General features: G+C 43.4%; 15 non-coding genes and 4 pseudogenes across 15 annotated transcripts; all 19 read right to left on the reverse strand.

The window, feature by feature from the left end:
• Nucleotides 1–368: 368 nt before the first annotated feature.
• LOC136743212 (5S ribosomal RNA) lies at nt 369–487 on the reverse strand. The gene has a single exon (XR_010815319.1). It is a non-coding gene; the product is annotated as a 5S ribosomal RNA (ribosomal RNA).
• A 1,066-nt stretch (nt 488–1,553) lies between these two features.
• LOC136743201 (5S ribosomal RNA) lies at nt 1,554–1,672 on the reverse strand. The gene has a single exon (XR_010815309.1). It is a non-coding gene; the product is annotated as a 5S ribosomal RNA (ribosomal RNA).
• Nucleotides 1,673–2,737: 1,065 nt separating this feature from the next.
• LOC136743267 (5S ribosomal RNA) lies at nt 2,738–2,856 on the reverse strand. Its single transcript, XR_010815372.1, has one exon. It is a non-coding gene; the product is annotated as a 5S ribosomal RNA (ribosomal RNA).
• A 1,054-nt stretch (nt 2,857–3,910) lies between these two features.
• Nucleotides 3,911–4,029, reverse strand: LOC136743317 (5S ribosomal RNA). Its single transcript, XR_010815420.1, has one exon. It is a non-coding gene; the product is annotated as a 5S ribosomal RNA (ribosomal RNA).
• A 1,055-nt stretch (nt 4,030–5,084) lies between these two features.
• LOC136743334 (uncharacterized) lies at nt 5,085–5,193 on the reverse strand (annotated as a pseudogene).
• Nucleotides 5,194–6,259: 1,066 nt separating this feature from the next.
• On the reverse strand, nt 6,260–6,378 carry LOC136743071 (5S ribosomal RNA). The gene has a single exon (XR_010815187.1). It is a non-coding gene; the product is annotated as a 5S ribosomal RNA (ribosomal RNA).
• A 1,066-nt stretch (nt 6,379–7,444) lies between these two features.
• LOC136743162 (5S ribosomal RNA) lies at nt 7,445–7,563 on the reverse strand. Its single transcript, XR_010815273.1, has one exon. It is a non-coding gene; the product is annotated as a 5S ribosomal RNA (ribosomal RNA).
• A 1,057-nt stretch (nt 7,564–8,620) lies between these two features.
• Nucleotides 8,621–8,739, reverse strand: LOC136743337 (5S ribosomal RNA). The gene has a single exon (XR_010815431.1). It is a non-coding gene; the product is annotated as a 5S ribosomal RNA (ribosomal RNA).
• A 1,055-nt stretch (nt 8,740–9,794) lies between these two features.
• On the reverse strand, nt 9,795–9,913 carry LOC136743325 (5S ribosomal RNA). Its single transcript, XR_010815428.1, has one exon. It is a non-coding gene; the product is annotated as a 5S ribosomal RNA (ribosomal RNA).
• Nucleotides 9,914–10,979: 1,066 nt separating this feature from the next.
• LOC136743311 (5S ribosomal RNA) lies at nt 10,980–11,098 on the reverse strand. Its single transcript, XR_010815414.1, has one exon. It is a non-coding gene; the product is annotated as a 5S ribosomal RNA (ribosomal RNA).
• A 1,055-nt stretch (nt 11,099–12,153) lies between these two features.
• LOC136743351 (uncharacterized) lies at nt 12,154–12,262 on the reverse strand (annotated as a pseudogene).
• A 1,053-nt stretch (nt 12,263–13,315) lies between these two features.
• Nucleotides 13,316–13,434, reverse strand: LOC136743090 (5S ribosomal RNA). Its single transcript, XR_010815205.1, has one exon. It is a non-coding gene; the product is annotated as a 5S ribosomal RNA (ribosomal RNA).
• Nucleotides 13,435–14,489: 1,055 nt separating this feature from the next.
• Nucleotides 14,490–14,608, reverse strand: LOC136743074 (5S ribosomal RNA). Its single transcript, XR_010815190.1, has one exon. It is a non-coding gene; the product is annotated as a 5S ribosomal RNA (ribosomal RNA).
• A 1,055-nt stretch (nt 14,609–15,663) lies between these two features.
• LOC136743113 (5S ribosomal RNA) lies at nt 15,664–15,782 on the reverse strand. Its single transcript, XR_010815227.1, has one exon. It is a non-coding gene; the product is annotated as a 5S ribosomal RNA (ribosomal RNA).
• Nucleotides 15,783–16,848: 1,066 nt separating this feature from the next.
• On the reverse strand, nt 16,849–16,967 carry LOC136743341 (uncharacterized; annotated as a pseudogene).
• A 1,066-nt stretch (nt 16,968–18,033) lies between these two features.
• LOC136743262 (5S ribosomal RNA) lies at nt 18,034–18,152 on the reverse strand. Its single transcript, XR_010815367.1, has one exon. It is a non-coding gene; the product is annotated as a 5S ribosomal RNA (ribosomal RNA).
• Nucleotides 18,153–19,207: 1,055 nt separating this feature from the next.
• LOC136743358 (uncharacterized) lies at nt 19,208–19,327 on the reverse strand (annotated as a pseudogene).
• Nucleotides 19,328–20,393: 1,066 nt separating this feature from the next.
• On the reverse strand, nt 20,394–20,512 carry LOC136743041 (5S ribosomal RNA). Its single transcript, XR_010815158.1, has one exon. It is a non-coding gene; the product is annotated as a 5S ribosomal RNA (ribosomal RNA).
• Nucleotides 20,513–21,578: 1,066 nt separating this feature from the next.
• On the reverse strand, nt 21,579–21,697 carry LOC136743042 (5S ribosomal RNA). The gene has a single exon (XR_010815159.1). It is a non-coding gene; the product is annotated as a 5S ribosomal RNA (ribosomal RNA).
• Between the last annotated feature and the right edge of the window lie 494 nt (nt 21,698–22,191).

Below are 22,191 nucleotides of genomic sequence, written 5' to 3' on the forward strand. Positions count from 1 at the left end.
GATCTTTGCTCTCAAGTATGTTCCCAAGTTTTACACTTTAGTGCTTTGCATGAATGGGAATGGAACCGTGTGTGTTGAATGAGGCTCCTTGTGAGCACTGAACTTTGTCCGGTGGAGTTCCTTTTTGTGTTGCTGTAATTGTGTCATTTCTTGATGAGAAAGATTAGGCAACATTTAGTCACTTCTAGCCATGATGCTCAATTTATTTACGAATGTACCCTAGTTACTAGGGACCGTTTACGTTGGAGAACAAGATCTATTGTATGCCTGTGTATTTGGGGAAGTCAAATCTGAAATAATGATGAAATTGTGTGTATCAAAAGTTAAAACTCGTGATTTGTCGCCCTCTGGTGTGTAAAAGGTGCAAAAGCTTACAGCACCTGGTATTCCCAGGCGGTCTCCCATCCAAGTACCGACCAGGCCCGAGCCTGCTTGGCTTCCGAGATCGGACGAGATCGGGCGTATTCAGGCTAGTATGGCCGTAAGCCAGGGAGGCTGTCCCTGATGCTCTACTTAAAGGGAAGGCAATATCCGTTTCTGCCGTTCATACTTACAGTTGAACTGTCTCTCTACTCTAAAGCCCGGGACACAGCAGCGCACCGCAGACAGTCCCTGCTAACACGCCACGTTGTGGCAACATTGTGGCAACGTTGTGCGTTAGCTGGGGTGCCACACCAGACCGGAACTATATATTACAAAACGAACACATTGTCTTGATAAAACAGCTGTAATTGAGTGCCTGACACGCCAGTCAAGCGCAATCTTGAGAAGGTGTGCATTTCAGTAAGGATTTCAAATGACATGCAGTATGAAACTGAAAGGAGGTTGCATCACTATGATGCATAACATTGCATGTATTGTATTTTCAAGTGTGTGCATTCATCCTGTTGTCATTTTGTTTTGAAAGCAGAAGAATCATTCAACAGGTTGCTGAGACAAATGTAAACCAGTAAAACATATGAAGAGAAACAAACCTTGAATATAAGTTCAGTTGTTTAAACATTTGACAAACTATGGTGAGGGGGTAAGAAAACACACAAATCCAGCAGCTCCTGTATTTCAATACACCAGAACCCAATATTATTGGCGAGTCGGGTAGTCCATCATCACAGTTCGAGGGCAGGCATCATTTCAGTAATTTCATCCCGTTGCATTCACATCCGTGCCTTGAATGAGATTGAATGTGATCTTTGCTCTCAAGTATGTTCCCAAGTTTTACACTTTCGTGCTTTGCATGAATGGGAATGGAACCGTGTGTGTTGAATGAGGCTCCTTGTGAGCACTGAACTTTGTCCGGTGGAGTTCCTTTTTGTGTTGCTGTAATTGTGTCATTTCTCGATGAGAAAGATTAGGCAACATTTAGTCACTTCTAGCCATGATGCTCAATTTATTTACGAATGTACCCTAGTTACTAGGGACCGTTTACGTTGGAGAACAAGATCTATTGTATGCCTGTGTATTTGGGGAAGTAAAATCTGAAATAATGATGAAATTGCGTGTATCCAAAGTTAAAACTCGTGATTTGTCGCCCTCTGGTGTGTAAAAGATGCAAAAGCTTACAGCACCTGGTATTCCCAGGCGGTCTCCCATGCAAGTACTGACCAGGCCCGAGCCTGCTTAGCTTCCGAGATCGGACGAGATCGGGCGTATTCAGGCTAGTATGGCCGCAAGCCAGTGAGGCTGTCCCTGACGCTCTACTTAAAGGGAAGGCAATATCCGTTTCTGCCGTTCATACTTACAGTTGAACTGTCTCTCTACTCTAAAGCCCGGGACACACCAGCGCGCCGCAGACAGTCCCTGCTAACACGCCACGTTGTGGCAACGTTGTGGCAACGTTGTGCGTTAGCTGGGGTGCCACACCAGACCGGAACTATATTTTACAAAACGAACACATTGGCTTGATAAAACAGCTGTAATTGAGTGCCTGACACGCCAGTCAAGCGCAATCTTGAGAAGGTGTGCATTTCAGTAAGGATTTCAATTGACATGCAGTATGAAACTGAAAGGAGGTTGCATCACTATGATGCATAACATTGCATGTATTGTATTTTCAAGTGTGTGCATTCATCCTGTTGTCATTTTGTTTTGAAAGCAGAAGAATCATTCAACAGGTTGCTGAGACAAATGTAAACCAGTAAAACATATGAAGAGAAACAAACCTTGAATATAAGTTCAGTTGTTTAAACATTTGACAAACTATGGTGAGGGGGTAAGAAAACACACAAATCCAGCAGCTCCTGTATTTCAATACACCAGAACCCAATATTATTGGCGAGTCGGGTAGTCCATCATCACAGTTCGAGGGCAGGCATCATTTCAGTAATTTCATCCCGTTGCATTCACATCCGTGCCTTGAATGAGATTGAATGTTATCATTACTCTCAAGTACGTTCCCAAGTTTTACACTTTCGTGCTTTGCATGAATGGGAATGGAACCGTGTGTGTTGAATGATGCTCCTTGTGAGCACTGAACTTTGTCCGGTGGAGTTCCTTTTTTGTTGCTGTAATTGTGTCATTTCTCGATGAGAAAGATTAGGCAACATTTAGTCACTTCTAGCCATGATGCTCAATTTATTTACGAATGTACCCTAGTTACTAGGGACCGTTTACGTTGGAGAACAAGATCTATTGTATGCCTGTGTATTTGGGGAAGTCAAATCTGAAATAATGATGAAATTGCGTGTATCCAAAGTTAAAACTCGTGATTTGTCGCCCTCTGGTGTGTAAAAGATGCAAAAGCTTACAGCACCTGGTATTCCCAGGCGGTCTCACATCCAAGTACTGACCAGGCCCGAGCCTGCTTAGCTTCCGAGATCGGACGAGATCAGGCGTATTCAGGCTAGTATGGCCGTAAGCCAGGGAGGCTGTCCCTGACGCTCTACTTAAAGGGAAGGCAATATCCGTTTCTGCCGCTCATACTTGCAGTTGAACTGTCTCTCTACTCTAAAGTCCGGGACACACCAGCGCGCCGCAGACAGTCCCTGCTAACACGAAACGTTGTGGCAACGTTGTGCGTTAGCTGGGGTGCCACACCAGACCGGAACTATATATTACAAAACGAACACATTGTCTTGATAATACAGCTGTAATTGAGTGCCTGACACGCCAGTCAAGCGCAATCTTGAGAAGGTGTGCATTTCAGTAAGGATTTCAATTGACATGCAGTATGAAACTGAAAGGAGGTTGCATCACTATGATGCATAACATTGCATGTATTGTATTTTCAAGTGTGTGCATTCATCCTGTTGTCATTTTGTTTTGAAAGCAGAAGAATCATTCAACAGGTTGCTGAGACAAATGTAAACCAGTAAAACATATGAAGAGAAACAAACCTTGAATATAAGTTCAGTTGTTTAAACATTTGACAAACTATGGTGAGGGGGTAAGAAAACACACAAATCCAGCAGCTCCTGTATTTCAATACACCAGAACCCAATATTATTGGCGAGTCGGGTAGTCCATCATCACAGTTCGAGGGCAGGCATCATTTCAGTAATTTCATCCCGTTGCATTCACATCCGTGCCTTGAATGAGATTGAATGTTATCATTACTCTCAAGTACGTTCCCAAGTTTTACACTTTCGTGCTTTGCATGAATGGGAATGGAACCGTGTGTGTTGAATGATGCTCCTTGTGAGCACTGAACTTTGTCCGGTGGAGTTCCTTTTTTGTTGCTGTAATTGTGTCATTTCTTGATGAGAAAGATTAGGCAACATTTAGTCACTTCTAGCCATGATGCTCAATTTATTGACGAATGTACCCTAGTTACTAGGGACCGTTTACGTTGGAGAACAAGATCTATTGTATGCCTGTGTACTTGGGGATGTAAAATCTGAAATAATGATGAAATTGCGTGTATCCAAAGTTAAAACTCGTGATTTGTCGCCCTCTGGTTTGTAAAAGGTGCAAAAGCTTACAGCAACTGGTATTCCCAGGCGGTCTCCCATCCAAGTACTGACGAGGCCCAAGCCTGCTTAGCTTCCGAGATCGGACGAGATCGGGCGTATTCAGGCTAGCATGGCCGTAAGCCAGGGAGGCTGTCCCTGACGCTCTACTTAAAGGGAAGGCAATATCCGTTTCTGCCGCTCATACTTGCAGTTGAACTGTCTCTCTACTCTAAAGTCCGGGACACACCAGCGCGCCGCAGACAGTCCCTGCTAACACGAAACGTTGTGGCAACGTTGTGCGTTAGCTGGGGTGCCACACCAGACCGGAACTATATATTACAAAACGAACACATTGTCTTGATAATACAGCTGTAATTGAGTGCCTGACACGCCAGTCAAGCGCAATCTTGAGAAGGTGTGCATTTCAGTAAGGATTTCAATTGACATGCAGTATGAAACTGAAAGGAGGTTGCATCACTATGATGCATAACATTGCATGTATTGTATTTTCAAGTGTGTGCATTCATCCTGTTGTCATTTTGTTTTGAAAGCAGAAGAATCATTCAACAGGTTGCTGAGACAAATGTAAACCAGTAAAACATATGAAGAGAAACAAACCTTGAATATAAGTTCAGTTGTTTAAACATTTGACAAACTATGGTGAGGGGGTAAGAAAACACACAAATCCAGCTGCTCCTGTATTTCAATACACCAGAACCCAATATTATTGGCGAGTCGGGTAGTCCAACATCACAGTTCGAGGGCAGGCATCATTTCAGTAATTTCATCCCGTTGCATTCACATCCGTGCCTTGAATGAGATTGAATGTGATCTTTGCTCTCAAGTATGTTCCCAAGTTTTACACTTTCGTGCTTTGCATGAATGGGAATGGAACCGTGTGTGTTGAATGAGGCTCCTTGTGAGCACTGAACTTTGTCCGGTGGAGTTCCTTTTTGTGTTGCTGTAATTGTGTCATTTCTCGATGAGAAAGATTAGGCAACATTTAGTCACTTCTAGCCATGATGCTCAATTTATTTACGAATGTACCCTAGTTACTAGGGACCGTTTACGTTGGAGAACAAGATCTATTGTATGCCTGTGTATTTGGGGAAGTCAAATCTGAAATAATGATGAAATTGCGTGTATCCAAAGTTAAAACTCGTGATTTGTCGCCCTCTGGTGTGTAAAAGATGCAAAAGCTTACAGCACCTGGTATTCCCAGGCGGTCTCCCATCCAAGTACTGACCAGGCCCGAGCCTGCTTAGCTTCCGAGATCGGGCGTATTCAGGCTAGTATGGCCGTAAGCCAGGAATGCTGTCCCTGACGCTCTACTTAAAGGGAAGGCAATATCCGTTTCTGCCGTTCATACTTACAGTTGAACTGTCTCTCTACTCTAAAGCCCGGGACACACCAGCGCGCCGCAGACAGTCCCTGCTAACACGCCACGTTGTGGCAACATTGTGGCAACGTTGTGCGTTAGCTGGGGTGCCACACCAGACCGGAACTATATATTACAAAACGAACACATTGTCTTGATAAAACAGCTGTAATTGAGTGCCTGACACGCCAGTCAAGCGCAATCTTGAGAAGGTGTGCATTTCAGTAAGGATTTCAATTGACATGCAGTATGAAACTGAAAGGAGGTTGCATCACTATGATGCATAACATTGCATGTATTGTATTTACAAGTGTGTGCATTCATCCTGTTGTCATTTTGTTTTGAAAGCAGAAGAATCATTCAACAGGTTGCTGAGACAAATGTAAACCAGTAAAACATATGAAGAGAAACAAACCTCGAATATAAGTTCAGTTGTTTAAACATTTGACAAACTATGGTGAGGGGGTAAGAAAACACACAAATCCAGCAGCTCCTGTATTTCAATACACCAGAACCCAATATTATTGGCGAGTCGGGTAGTCCATCATCACAGTTCGAGGGCAGGCATCATTTCAGTAATTTCATCCCGTTGCATTCACATCCGTGCCTTGAATGAGATTGAATGTGATCTTTGCTCTCAAGTATGTTCCCAAGTTTTACACTTTCGTGCTTTGCATGAATGGGAATGGAACCGTGTGTGTTGAATGAGGCTCCTTGTGAGCACTGAATTTTGTCCGGTGGAGTTCCTTTTTGTGTTGCTGTAATTGTGTCATTTCTCGATGAGAAAGATTAGGCAACATTTAGTCACTTCTAGCCATGATGCTCAATTTATTTACGAATGTACCCTAGTTACTAGGGACCGTTTACATTGGAGAACAAGATCTATTGTATGCCTGAGTATTTGGGGAAGTCAAATCTGAAATAATGATGAAATTGCGTGTATCCAAAGTTAAAACTCGTGATTTGTCGCCCTCTGGTGTGTAAAAGATGCAAAAGCTTACAGCACCTGGTATTCCCAGGCGGTCTCCCATCCAAGTACTGACCAGGCCCGAGCCTGCTTAGCTTCCGAGATCAGACGAGATCGGGCGTATTCAGGCTAGTATGGCCGTAAGCCAGGGAGACTGTCCCTGACGCTCTACTTAAAGGGAAGGCAATATCCGTTTCTGCCGTTCATACTTACAGTTGAACTGTCTCTCTACTCTAAAGCCCTGGACACACCAGCGCGCCGCAGACAGTCCCTGCTAACACGCCACGTTGTGGCAGCGTTGTGGCAACGTTGTGCGTTAGCTGGGGTGCCACACCAGACCGGAACTATATATTACAAAACGAACACATTGTCTTGATAAAACAGCTGTAATTGAGTGCCTGACACGCCAGTCAAGCGCAATCTTGAGAAGGTGTGCATTTCAGTAAGGATTTCAATTGACATGCAGTATGAAACTGAAAGGAGGTTGCATCACTATGATGCATAACATTGCATGTATTGTATTTTCAAGTGTGTGCATTCATCCTGTTGTCATTTTGTTTTGAAAGCAGAAGAATCATTCAACAGGTTGCTGAGACAAATGTAAACCAGTAAAACATATGAAGAGAAACAAACCTTGAATATAAGTTCAGTTGTTTAAACATTTGACAAACTATGGTGAGGGGGTAAGAAAACACACAAATCCAGCAGCTCCTGTATTTCAATACACCAGAACCCAATATTATTGGCGAGTCGGGTAGTCCATCATCACAGTTCGAGGGCAGGCATCATTTCAGTAATTTCATCCCGTTGCATTCACATCCGTGCCTTGAATGAGATTGAATGTGATCTTTGCTCTCAAGTATGTTCCCAAGTTTTACACTTTCGTGCTTTGCATGAATGGGAATGGAACCGTGTGTTTTGAATGAGGCACCTTGTGAGCACTGAACTTTGTCCGGTGGAGTTCCTTTTTGTGTTGCTGTAATTGTGTCATTTCTCGATGAGAAAGATTAGGCAACATTTAGTCACTTCTAGCCATGATGCTCAATTTATTTACGAATGTACCCTAGTTACTAGGGACCGTTTACGTTGGAGAACAAGATCTATTGTATGCCTGTGTATTTGGGGAAGTCAAATCTGAAATAATGATGAAATTGCGTGTATCCAAAGTTAAAACTCGTGATTTGTCGCCCTCTGGTGTGTAAAAGATGCAAAAGCTTACAGCACCTGGTATTCCCAGGCGGTCTCCCATCCAAGTACTGACCAGGCCCGAGCCTGCTTAGCTTCCGAGATCGGACGAGATCGGGCGTATTCAGGCTAGTATGGCAGTAAGCCAGGGAGGCTGTCCCTGACGCTCTACTTAAAGGGAAGGCAATATCCGTTTCTGCCGCTCATACTTACAGTTGAACTGTCTCTCTACACTCATGCCGGGGACACACCAGCGCGCCGCAGACAGTCCCTGCTAACACGCCACGTTGTGGCAACGTTGTGCGTTAGCTGGGGTGCCACACCAGACCGGAACTATATTTTACAAAAAAAAACACATTGTCTTGATAAAACAGCTGTAATTTGAGTGCCTGACACGCCAGTCAAGCGCAATCTTGAGAAGGTGTGCATTTCAGTAAGGATTTCAATTGACATGCAGTATGAAAATGAAAGGAGGTTGCATCACTATGATGCATAACATTGCATGTATTGTATTTTCAAGTGTGTGCATTCATCCTGTTGTCATTTTGTTTTGAAAGCAGAAGAATCATTCAACAGGTTGCTGAGACAAATGTAAACCAGTAAAACATATGAAGAGAAACAAACCTTGAATATAAGTTCAGTTGTTTAAACATTTGACAAACTATGGTGAGGGGGTAAGAAATGACACAAATCCAGCAGCTCCTGTATTTCAATACACCAGAAGCCAATATTATTGGCGAGTCGGGTAGTCCATCATCACAGTTCGAGGGCAGGCATCATTTCAGTAATTTCATCCCGTTGCATTCACATCCGTGCCTTGAATGAGATTGAATGTGATCTTTGCTCTCAAGTATGTTCCCAAGTTTTACACTTTCGTGCTTTGCATGAATGGGAATGGAACCGTGTGTGTTGAATGATGCTCCTTGTGAGCACTGAACTTTGTCCGGTGGAGTTCCTTTTTGTGTTGCTGTAATTGTGTCATTTCTTGATGAGAAAGATTAGGCAACATTTAGTCACTTCTAGCCATGATGCTCAATTTATTGACGAATGTACCCTAGTTACTAGGGACCGTTTACGTTGGAGAAGAAGATCTATTGTATGCCTGTGTATTTGGGGAAGTAAAATCTGAAATAATGATGAAATTGCGTGTATCCAAAGTTAAAACTCGTGATTTGTCGCCCTCTGGTGTGTAAAAGGTGCAAAAGCTTACAGCACCTGGTATTCTCAGGCGATCAACCATCCAACTACCGACCAGGCCTGAGCCTGCTTGGCTTCCAAGATCGGACGAGATCGGGCGTATTCAGGCTAGTATGGCCGTAAGCCAGGGAGGCTGTCCCTGACGCTCTACTTAAAGGGAAGGCAATATCCGTTTCTGCCGTTCATACTTACAGTTGAACTGTCTCTCTACTCTAAAGCCCGGGCCACACCAGCGCGCCGCAGACAGTCCCTGCCAACACGCCACGTTGTGGCAACGTTGTGCGTTAGCTGGGGTGCCACTGCAGACCGGAACTATATTTTACAAAACGAACACATTGTCTTGATAAAACAGCTGTAATTGAGTGCCTGACACGCCAGTCAAGCGCAATCTTGAGAAGGTGTGCATTTCAGTAAGGATTTCAATTGACATGCAGTATGAAACTGAAAGGAGGTTGCATCACTATGATGCATAACATTGCATGTATTGTATTTTCAAGTGTGTGCATTCATCCTGTTGTCATTTTGTTTTGAAAGCAGAAGAATCATTCAACAGGTTGCTGAGACAAATGTAAACCAGTAAAATATATGAAGAGAAACAAACCTTGAATATAAGTTCAGTTGTTTAAACATTTGACAAACTATGGTGAGGGAGTAAGAAAACACACAAATCCAGCAGCTCCTGTATTTCAATACACCAGAACCCAATATTATTGGCGAGTCGGGTAGTCCATCATCACAGTTCGAGGGCAGGCATCATTTCAGTAATTTCATCCCGTTGCATTCACATCCGTGCCTTGAATGAGATTGAATGTGATCTTTGCTCTCAAGTATGTTCCCAAGTTTTACACTTTCGTGCTTTGCATGAATGGGAATGGAACCGTGTGTGTTGAATGAGTCTCCTTGTGAGCACTGAACTTTGTGCGGTGGAGTTCCTTTTTGTGTTGCTGTAATTGTGTCATTTCTTGATGAGAAAGATTAGGCAACATTGAGTCACTTCTAGCCATGATGCTCAATTAATTTACGAATGTACCCTAGTTACTAGGGACCGTTTACGTTGGAGAACAAGATCTATTGTATGCCTGTGTATTTGGGGAAGTAAAATCTGAAATAATGATGAAATTGTGTGTATCCAAAGTTAAGACTCGTGATTTGTCGCCCTCTGGTGTGTAAAAGGTGCAAAAGCTTAAAGCACCTGGTATTCCCAGGTGGTCTCCCATCCAAGTACTGACCAGGCCCGAGCCTGCCTGGCTTCCGAGATCGGTCGAGATCGGGCGTATTCAGGCTAGTATGGCCGTAAGCCAGGGAGGGTGTCCCTGACGCTCTACTTAAAGGGAAGGCAATATCCGTTTCTGCCGTTCATACTTACAGTTGAACTGTCTCTCTACTCTAAAGCCCGGGACACACCAGCGCGCCGCAGACAGTCCCTGCTAACACGCCACGTTGTGGCAACGTTGTGGCAACGTTGTGCGTTAGCTGGGGTGCCACACCAGACCGGAACTATATTTTACAAAACGAACACATTGTCTTGATAATACAGCTGTAATTGAGTGCCTGACACGCCAGTCAAGCGCAATCTTGAGAAGGTGTGCATTTCAGTAAGGATTTCAATTGATATGCAGTATGAAACTGAAAGGAGGTTGCATCACTATGATGCATAACATTGCATGTATTGTATTTTCAAGTGTGTGCATTCATCCTGTTGTCATTTTGTTTTGAAAGCATAGGAATCATTCAACAGGTTGCTGAGACAAATGTAAACCAGTAAAACATATGAAGAGAAACAAACCTTGAATATAAGTTCAGTTGTTTAAACATTTGACAAACTATAGTGAGGGGGTAAGAAAACACACAAATCCAGCAGCTCCTGTATTTCAATACACCAGAACCCAATATTATTGGCGAGTCGGGTAGTCCATCATCACAGTTCGAGGGCAGGCATCATTTCAGTAATTTCATCCCGTTGCATTCACATCCGTGCCTTGAATGAGATTGAATGTGATCTTTGTTCTCAAGTATGCTCCCAAGTTTTACACTTTCGTGCTTTGCATGAATGGGAATGGAACCGTGTGTGTTGAATGAGGCTCCTTGTGAGCACTGAACTTTGTCCGGTGGAGTTCCTTTTTGTGTTGCTGTAATTGTGTCATATCTTGATGAGAAAGATTAGGCAACATTTAGTCACTTCTAGCCATGATGCTCAATTTATTTACGAATGTACGCTAGTTACTAGGGACCGTTTACGTTGGAGAACAAGATCTATTTAATGCCTGTGTATTTGGGGAAGTAAAATCTGAAATAATTATGAAATTGTGTGTATCCAAAGTTAAAACTCGTGATTTGTCGCCCTCTGGTGTGTAAAAGGTGCAAGAGCTTACAGCACCTGGTATTCCCAGGCGGTCTCCCATCCAAGTACTGACCAGGCCCGAGCCTGCTTGGCTTCCGAGATCGGACGAGATCGGGCATATTCAGGATAGTATGGCCGTAAGTCAGGGAGGCTGTCCCTGACGCTCTACTTAAAGGGAAGGAAATATCCGTTTCTGCTGTTCATACTTGCAGTTGAACTGTCTCTCTACTCTAAAGCCCGGGACACAGCAGCGCGCCGCAGACAGTCCCTGCTAACACGCCACGTTGTGGCAACATTGTGCGTTAGCTGGGGTGCCACACCAGACCGGAACTATATTTTACAAAACGAACACATTGTCTTGATAAAACAGCTGTAATTGAGTGCCTGACACGCCAGTCAAGCGCAATCTTGAGAAGGTGTGCATTTCAGTAAGGATTTCAATTGACATGCAGTATGAAACTGAAAGGAGGTTGCATCACTTTGATGCATAACATTGCATGTATTGTATTTTCAAGTGTGTGCATTCATCCTGTTGTCATTTTGTTTTGAAAGCAGAAGAATCATTCAACAGGTTGCTGAGACAAATGTAAACCAGTAAAACATATGAAGAGAAACAAACCTTGAATATAAGTTCAGTTGTTTAAACATTTGACAAACTATGGTGAGGGGGTAAGAAAACACACAAATCCAGCAGCTCCTGTATTTCAATACACCAGAACCCAATATTATTGGCGAGTCAGGTAATCCATCATCACAGTTCGAGGGCAGGCATCATTTCAGTAATTTCATCCCGTTGCATTCACATGCGTGCCTTGAATGAGATTGAATGTGATCTTTGCTCTCAAGTATGTACCCAAGTTTTACACTTTCGTGCTTTGCATGAATGGGAATGGAACCGTGTGTGTTGAATGATGCTCCTTGTGAGCACTGAACTTTGTCCGGTGGAGTTCCTTTTTGTGTTGCTGTAATTGTGTCATTTCTTGATGAGAAAGATTAGGCAACATTTAGTCACTTCTAGCCATGATGCTCAATTTATTTACGAATGTACGCTGTTTACTAGGGACCGTTTACGTTGGAGAACAAGATCTATTGTATGCCTGTGTATTTGGGGAAGTCAAATCTGAAATAATGATGAAATTGCGTGTATCCAAAGTTAAAACTCGTGATTTGTCGCCCTCTGGTGTGTAAAAGATGCAAAAGCTTACAGCACCTGGTATTCCCAGGTGGTCTCCCATCCAAGTACTGACCAGGCCCGAGCCTGCTTAGCTTCCGAGATCGGACGTATTCAGGCTAGTATGGCCGTAAGCCAGGGAGGCTGTCCCTGACGCACTACTTAAAGGGAAGGCAATATCCGTTTCTGCCGCTCATACTTGCAGTTGAACTGTCTCTCTACTCTAAAGTCCGGGACACACCAGCGCGCCGCAGACAGTCCCTGCTAACATGCCACGTTGTGGCAACATTGTGCGTTAGCTGGGGTGCCACACCAGACCGGAACTATATTTTACAAAACGAACACATTGTCTTGATAAAACAGCTGTAATTGAGTGCCTGACACGCCAGTCAAGCGCAATCTTGAGAAGGTGTGCATTTCAGTAAGGATTTCAATTGACATGCAGTATGAAACTGAAAGGAGGTTGCATCACTATGATGCATAACATTGCATGTATTGTATTTTCAAGTGTGTGCATTCATCCTGTTGTCATTTTGTTTAAAAAGCAGAAGAATCATTCAACAGGTTGCTGAGACAATTGTAAACCAGTAAAACATATGAAGAGAAACAAACCTTGAATATAAGTTCAGTTGTTTAAACATTTGACAAACTATGGTGAGGGGGTAAGAAAACACACAACCAGCAGCTTCTGTATTTCAATACACCAGAACCCAATTTTATTGGCGAGTCGGGTAGTCCATCATCACAGTTCGAGGGCAGGCATCATTTCAGTAATTTCATCCCGTTGCATTCACATCCGTGCCTTGAATGAGATTGAATGTGATCTTTACTCTCAAGTATATTCCCAAGTTTTACACTTTCGTGGTTTGCATGAATGGGAATGGAACCGTGTGTGTTGAATGAGGCTCCTTGTGAGCACTGAACTTTGTCCAGTGGAGTTCCTTTTTGTGTTGCTGTAATTTTGTCATTTCTTGATGAGAAAGATTAGGCAACATTTAGTCACTTCTAGCCATGATGCTCAATTTATTTATGAATGTACACTAGTTACTAGGGACTGTTGACGTTGGAGAACAAGATCTATTGTATGCCTGTGTATTTGGGGAAGTAAAATCTGAAATAATGATGAAATTGCGTGTATCCAAAGTTAAATCTCGTGATTTGTCGCCCTCTGTTGTGTAAAAGGTGCAAAAGCTTACAGCACCTGGTATTCCCAGGCGGTCTCCCATTCAAGTACTGACCAGGCCCGAGCCTGCTTAGCTTCCGAGATCGGACGAGATCGGGCGTATTCAGGCTAGTATGGCCGTAAGCCAGGGAGGCTGTCCCTGACGCTCTACTTAAAGGGAAGGCAATATCCGTTTCTGCCGTTCATACTTACAGTTGAACTATCTCTCTACTCTAAAGCCCGGGACACACCAGCGCGCCGCAGACAGTCCCTGCTAACATGCAACGTTGTGGCAACGTTGTGCGTTAGCTGGGGTGCCACACCAGACCGGAACTATATTTTACAAAACGAACACATTGTCTTGATAATACAGCTGTAATTGAGTGCCTGACACGCCAGTCAAGCGCAATCTTGAGAACGTGTGCATTTCAGTAAGGATTTCAATTGACATGCAGTGTGAAACTGAAAGGAGGTTGCATCACTATGATGCATAACATTGCATGTATTGTATTTTCAAGTGTGTGCATTCATCCTGTTGTTATTTTGTTTTGAAAGCAGACGAATCATTCAACAGGTTGCTGAGACAAATATAAACCAGTAAAACATATGAAGAGAAACAAACCTTGAATATAAGTTCAGTTGTTTAAACATTTGACAAACTATGGTGAGGGGGTAAGAAAACACACAAATCCAGCAGCTCCTGTATTTCAATACACCAGAACCCAATATTAATGGCGAGTCGGGTAGTCCATCATCACAGTTCGAGGGCAGGCATCATTTCAGTAATTTCATCCCGTTGCATTCACATCCGTGCCTTGAATGAGATTGAATGTGATCTTTGCTCTCAAGTATGTTCCCAAGTTTTACACTTTCGTGCTTTGCATGAATGGGAATGGAACCGTGTGTGTTGAATGAGGCTCCTTGTGAGCACTGAACTTTGACCAGTGGAGTTCCTTTTTGTGTTGCTGTAATTGTGTCATTTCTCGATGAGAAAGATTAGGCAACATTTAGTCAATTCTAGCCATGATGCTCAATTTATTTACGAATGTACCCTAGTTACTAGGGACCGTTTACGTTGGAGAACAAGATCTATTGTATGCCTGTGTATTTGGGGAAGTCAAATCTGAAATAATGATGAAATTGCGTGTATCCAAAGTTAAAACTCGTGATTTGTCGCCCTCTGGTGTGTAAAAGATGCAAAAGCTTACAGCACCTGGTATTCCCAGGCGGTCTCCCATCCAAGTACTGATCAGGCCCGAGCCTGCTTAGCTTCCGAGATCGGACGAGATCGGGCGTATTCAGGCTAGTATGGCCGTAAGCCAGGGAGGCTATCCCTGACGCTCTACTTAAAGGGAAGGCAATATCCGTTTCTGCCGCTCATACTTGCAGTTGAACTGTCTCTCTACTCTAAAGTCCGGGACACACCAGCGCGCCGCAGACAGTCCCTGCTAACACGAAACGTTGTGGCAACGTTGTGCGTTAGCTGGGGTGCCACACCAGACCGGAACTATATTTTACAAAACGAACACATTGTCTTGATAAAACAGCTGTAATTGAGTGCCTGACACGCCAGTCAAGCGCAATCTTGAGAAGGTGTGCATTTCAGAAAGGATTTCAATTGACATGCAGTATGAAACTGAAAGGAGGTTGCATCACTATGATGCATAACATTGCATGTATTGTATTTTCAAGTGTGTGCATTCATCCTGTTGTCATTTTGTTTTGAAAGCAGAAGAATCATTCAACAGGTTGCTGAGACAAATGTAAACCAGTAAAACATATGAAGAGAAACAAACCTTGAATATAAGTTCAGTTGTTTAAACATTTGACAAACTATGGTGAGGGGGTAAGAAAACACACAAATTCAGCAGCTCCTGTATTTCAATACACCAGAACCCAATATTATTGGCGAGTCGGGTAGTCCATCATCACAGTTCGAGGGCAGGCATCATTTCAGTAATTTCATCCCGTTGCATTCACATCCGTGCCTTGAATGAGATTGAATGTGATCTTTGCTCTCAAGTATGTTCCCAAGTTTTACACTTTCGTGCTTTGCATGAATGGGAATGGAACCGTGTGTGTTGAATGAGGCTCCTTGTGAGCACTGAACTTTGTCCGGTGGAGTTCCTTTTTGTGTTGCTGTAATTGTGTCATTTCTCGATGAGAAAGATTAGGCAACATTTAGTCACTTCTAGCCATGATGCTCAATTTATTTACGAATGTACCCTAGTTACTAGGGACCGTTTACGTTGGAGAACAAGATCTATTGTATGCCTGTGTAATTGGGGAAGTCAAATCTGAAATAATGATGAAATTGCGTGTATCCAAAGTTAAAACTCGTGATTTGTCGCCCTCTGGTGTGTAAAAGATGCAAAAGCTTACAGCACCTGGTATTCCCAGGCGGTCTCCCATCCAAGTACTGACCAGGCCCGAGCCTGCTTGGCTTCCGAGATCGGACGAGATCGGGCGTATTCAGGCTAGTATGGCCGTAAGCCAGGGAGGTTGTCCCTGACGCTCTACTTAAAGGGAAGGCAATATCCGTTTCTGCCGTTCATACTTACAGTTGAACTGTCTCTCTACTCTAAAGCCCGGGACACACCAGCGCGCCGCAGACAGTCCCTGCTAACACGTCACGTTGTGGCAACATTGTGGCAACGTTGTGCGTTAGCTGGGGTGCCACACCAGACCGGAACTATGTATTACAAAACGAACACATTGTCTTGATAAAACAGCTGTAATTGAGTGCCTGACACGCCAGTCAAGCGCAATTTTGAGAAGGTGTGCATTTCAGTAAGGATTTCAATTGACATGCAGTATGAAACTGAAAGGAGGTTGCATCACTATGATGCATAACATTGCATGTATTGTATTTTCAAGTGTGTGCATTCATCCTGTTGTCATTTTGTTTTGAAAGCAGAAGAATCATTCAACAGGTTGCTGAGACAAATGTAAACCAGTAAAACATATGAAGAGAAACAAACCTTGAATATAAGTTCAGTTGTTTAAACATTTGACAAACTATGGTGAGGGGGTAAGAAAACACACAAATCCAGCAGCTCCTGTATTTCAATACACCAGAACCCAATATTATTGGCGAGTCGGGTAGTCCATCATCACAGTTCGAGGGCAGGCATCATTTCAGTAATTTCATCCCGTTGCATTCACATCCGTGCCTTGAATGAGATTGAATGTGATCTTTGCTCTCAAGTATGTTCCCAAGTTTTACACTTTCGTGCTTTGCATGAATGGGAATGGAACCGTGTGTGTTGAATGAGGCTCCTTGTGAGCACTGAACATTGTCCAGTGGAGTTCCTTTTTGTGTTGCTGTAATTGTGTCATTTCTCGATGAGAAAGATTAGGCAACATTTAGTCACTTCTAGCCATGATGCTCAATTTATTTACGAATGTACCCTAGTTACTAGGGACCGTTTACGTTGGAGAACAAGATCTATTGTATGACTGTGTATTTGGGGATGTCAAATCTGAAATAATGATGAAATTGCGTGTATCCAAAGTTAAAACTCGTGATTTGTCGCCCTCTGGTGTGTAAAAGATGCAAAAGATTACAGCACCTGGTATTCCCAGGCGGTCTCCCATCCAAGTACTGACCAGGAACGAGCCTGCTTAGCTTCCAAGATCGGACGAGATCGGGCGTATTCAGGCTAGTATTGCCGTAAGCCAGGAAGGCTGTCCCTGACGCTCTACTTAAAGGGAAGGCAATATCCGTTTCTGCCGTTCATACTTACAGTTGAACTGTCTCTCTACTCTAAAGCCCGGGACACACCAGCGCGCCGCAGACAGTCCCTGCTAACACGCCACGTTGTGGCAACATTGTGGCAACGTTGTGCGTTAGCTGGGGTGCCACACCAGACCGGAATTATATATTACAAAACGAACACATTCTCTTGATAAAACAGCAGTAATTGAGTGCCTGACACGCCAGTCAAGCGCAATCTTGAGAAGGTGTGCATTTCAGTAAGGATTTCAAATGACATGCAGTATGAAACTGAATGGAGGTTGCATCACTATGATGCATAACATTGCATGTATTGTATTTTCAAGTGTGTGCATTCATCCTGTTGTCATTTTGCTTTGAAAGCAGAAGAATCATTCAACAGGTTGCTGAGACAAATGTAAACCAGTAAAACATATGAAGAGAAACAAACCTTGAATATAAGTTCAGTTGTTTAAACATTTGACAAACTATGGTGAGGGGGTAAGAAAACACACAAATCCAGCAGCTCCTGTATTTCAATACACCAGAACCCAATATTATTGGCGAGTCGGGTAGTCCATCATCACAGTTCGAGGGCAGGCATCATTTCAGTAATTTCATCCCGTTGCATTCACATCCGTGCCTTGAATGAGATTGAATGTGATCTTTGCTCTCAAGTATGTTCCCAAGTTTTACACTTTCGTGCTTTGCATGAATGGGAATGGAACCGTGTGTGTTGAATGAGGCTCCTTGTGAGCACTGAACTTTGTCCGGTGGAGTTCCTTTTTGTGTTGCTGTAATTGTGTCATTTCTCGATGAGAAAGATTAGGCAACATTTAGTCACTTCTAGCCATGATGCTCAATTTATGTACGAATGTACCCTAGTTACTAGGGACCGTTTACGTTGGAGAACAAGATCTATTGTATGCCTGTGTATTTGGGGAAGTCAAATCTGAAATAATTATGAAATTGCGTGTATCCAAAGTTAAAACTCGTGATTTGTCGCCCTCTGGTGTGTAAAAGATGCAAAAGCTTACAGCACCTGGTATTCCCAGGCGGTCTCCCATCCAAGTACTGACCAGGCCCGAGCCTGCTTGGCTTCCGAGATCGGACAAGATCGGGCGTATTCAGGCTAGTATGGCCATAAGCCAGGGAGGTTGTCCCTGACGCTCTACTTAAAGGGAAGGCAATATCCGTTTCTGCCGTTCATACTTACAGTTGAACTGTCTCTCTACTCTAAAGCCCGGGACACACCAGCGCGCCGCAGCCAGTCCCTGCTAACACGCCACGTTGTGGCAACGTTGTGCGTTAGCTGGGGTGCCACACCAGACCGGAACTATATTTTACAAAACGAACACATTGTCTTGATAATACAGCTGTAATTGAGTGCCTGACACGCCAGTCAAGCGCAATCTTGAGAAGGTGTGCATTTCAGTAAGGATTTCAATTGACATGCAGTATGAAACTGAAAGGAGGTTGCATCACTATGATGCATAACATTGCATGTATTGTATTTTCAAGTGTGTGCATTCATCCTGTTGTCATTTTGTTTTGAAAGCAGAAGAATCATTCAACAGGTTGCTGAGACAAATGTAAACCAGTAAAACATATGAAGAGAAACAAACCTTGAATATAAGTTCAGTTGTTTAAACATTTGACAAACTATGGTGAGGGGGTAAGAAAACACACAAATCCAGCAGCTCCTGTATTTCAATACACCAGAACCCAATATTATTGGCGAGTCGGTTAGTCCATCATCACAGTTCGAGGGCAGGCATCATTTCAGTAATTTCATCCCGTTGCATTCACATCCGTGCCTTGAATGAGATTGAATGTGATCTTTGCTCTCAAGTATGTTCCCAAGTTTTACACTTTCGTGCTTTGCATGAATGGGAATGGAACCGTGTGTGTTGAATGAGGCTCCTTGTGAGCACTGAACTTTGTCCGGTGGAGTTCCTTTTTGTGTTGCTGTAATTGTGTCATTTCTCGATGAGAAAGATTAGGCAACATTTAGTCACTTCTAGCCATGATGCTCAATTTATTTACGAATGTACCCTAGTTACTAGGGACCGTTTACGGTGGAGAACAAGATCTATTGTATGCCTGTGTATTTGGGGAAGTAAAATCTGAAATAATGATGAAATTGTGTGTATCCAAAGTTAAAACTCGTGATTTGTCGCCCTCTGGTGTGTAAAAGGTGCAAAAGCTTACAGCACCTGCTATTCCCAGGCGGTCTCCCATCCAAGTACTGACCAGGCCCGAGCCTGCTTGGCTTCAGAGATCGGACGAGATCGGGCGTATTCAGGCTAGTATTTTCCGTAAGCCAGGGAGGTTGTCCCTGACGCTCTACTTAAAGGGAAGGCAATATCCGTTTCTGCCGTTCATACTTACAGTTGAACTGTCTCTCTACTCTAAAGCCCGGGACACACCAGCGCGCCGCAGACAGTCCCTGCTAACACGCCACGTTGTGGAAACGTTGTGGCAACGTTGTGCGTTAGCTGGGGTGCCACACCAGACCGGAACTATATTTTACAAAACGAACACATTGTCTTGATAAAACAGCTGTAATTGAGTGCCTGACTTGCCAGTCAAGCGCAATCTTGAGATGGTGTGCATTTCAGTAAGGATTTCAATTGACATGCAGTATGAAACTGAAAGGAGGTTGCATCACTATGATGCATAACATTGCATGTATTGTATTTTCAAGTGTGTGCATTCATCCTGTTGTCATTTTGTTATGAAAGCACAAGAATCATTCAACAGGTTGCTGAGACAAATGTAAACCAGTAAAACATATGAAGAGAAACAAACCTTGAATATAAGTTCAGTTGTTTAAACATTTGACAAACTATGGTGAGGGGGTAAGAAAACACACAAATCCAGCAGCTCCTGTATTTCAATACACCGGAACCCAATATTATTGGCGAGTCGGGTAGTCCATCATCACAGTTCAAGGGCAGGCATCATTTCAGTAATTTCATCCCGTTGCATTCACATCCGTGCCTTGAATGAGATTGAATGTGATCTTTGCTCTCAAGTATGTTCCCAAGTTTTACACTTTCGTGCTTTGCATGAATGGGAATGGAACCGTGTGTGTTGAATGAGGCTCCTTGTGAGCACTGAACTTTGTCCGGTGGAGTTCCTTTTTGTGTTGCTGTAATTGTGTCATTTCTCGATGAGAAAGATTAGGCAACATTTAGTCACTTCTAGCCATGATGCTCAATTTATTTACGAATGTACCATAGTTACTAGGGACCGTTTACGTTGGAGAACAAGATCTATTGTATGCCTGTGTATTTGGGGAAGTCAAATCTGAAATAATGATGAAATTGCGTGTATCCAAAGTTAAAACTCGTGATTTGTCGCCCTCTGGTGTGTAAAAGATGCAAAAGCTTACAGCACCTGGTATTCCCAGGCGGTCTCCCATCCAAGTACTGACCAGGCCCGAGCCTGCTTAGCTTCCGAGATCGGACGAGATCGGGCGTATTCAGGCTAGTATGGCCGTAAGCCAGGGAGGCTGTCCCTGACGCTCTACTTATAGGGAAGGCAATATCCGATTCTGCCGTTCATACTTACAGTTGAACTGTCTCTCTACTCTAAAGCCCGGGACACACCAGCGCGCCGCAGACAGTCCCTGCTAACACGCCACGTTGTGGCAACATTGTGGCAACGTTGTGCGTTAGCTGGGGTGCCACACCAGACCGGAACTATATATTACAAAACGAACACATTGTCTTGATAAAACAGCTGTAATTGAGTGCCTGACACGCCAGTCAAGCGCAATCTTGAGAAGGTGTGCATTTCAGTAAGGATTTTAATTGACATGCTGTATGAAACTGAAAGGAGGTTGCATCACTATGATGCATAACATTGCATGTATTGTATTTTCAAGTGTGTGCATTCATCCTGTTGTCATTTTGTTTTGAAAGCAGAAGAATCATTCAACAGGTTGCTGAGACAAATGTAAACCAGTAAAACATATGAAGAGAAACAAACCTTGAATATAAGTTCAGTTGTTTAAACATTTGACAAACTATGGTGAGGGAATAAGAAAACACACAAATCCAGCAGCTCCTGTATTTCAATACACCAGAACCCAATATTATTGGCGAGTCGGGTAGTCCATCATCACAGTTCGAGGGCAGGCATCATTTCAGTAATTTCATCCCGTTGCATTCACATCCGTGCCTTGAATGAGATTGAATGTGATCTTTGCTCTCAAGTATGTTCCCAAGTTTTACACTTTCGTGCTTTGCATGAATGGGAATGGAACCGTGTGTGTTGAATGAGGCTCCTTGTGAGCACTGAACTTTGTCCGGTGGAGTTCCTTTTTGTGTTGCTGTAAATGTGTCATTTCTCGATGAGAAAGATTAGGCAACATTTAGTCACTTCTAGCCATGATGCTCAATTTATTTACGAATGTACCCTAGTTACTAGGGACCGTTTACGTTGGAGAACAAGATCTATTGTATGCCTGTGTATTTGGGGAAGTCAAATCTGAAATAATGATGAAATTGCGTGTATCCAAAGTTAAAACTCGTGATTTGTCGCCCTCTGGTGTGTAAAAGATGCAAAAGCTTACAGCACCTGGTATTCCCAGGCGGTCTCCCATCCAAGTACTGACCAGGCCCGAGCCTGCTTAGCTTCCGAGATCGGACGAGATCGGGCGTATTCAGGCTAGTATGGCCGTAAGCCAGGGAGGTTGTCCCTGACGCTCTACTTAAAGGGAAGGCAATATCCGTTTCTGCCGCTCATACTTGCAGTTGAACTGTCTCTCTATTCTAAAGTCCGGGACACACCAGCGCGCCGCAGATAGTCCCTGCTAACACGCCACGTTGTGGCAACGTTGTGCGTTAGCTGGGGTGCCACACCAGACCGGAACTATATTTTACAAAACGAACACATTGTCTTGATAATACAGCTGTAATTGAGTGCCTGACACGCCAGTCAAGCGCAATCTTGAGAAGGTGTGCATTTCAGTAAGGATTTCAATTGACATGCAGTATGAAACTGAAAGGAGGTTGCATCACTATGATGCATAACATTGCATGTATTGTATTTTCAAGTGTGTGCATTCATCCTGTTGTCATTTGTTTTTGAAAGCAGAAGAATCATTCAACAGGTTGCTGAGACAAATGTAAACCAGTAAAACATATGAAGAGAAACAAACCTTGAATATAAGTTCAGT

The sequence above is a fragment of the Amia ocellicauda genome, unplaced genomic scaffold (genome assembly GCF_036373705.1).
Source record: "Amia ocellicauda isolate fAmiCal2 unplaced genomic scaffold, fAmiCal2.hap1 HAP1_SCAFFOLD_77, whole genome shotgun sequence".
Taxonomy (NCBI): Eukaryota; Metazoa; Chordata; class Actinopteri; order Amiiformes; family Amiidae; genus Amia; species Amia ocellicauda.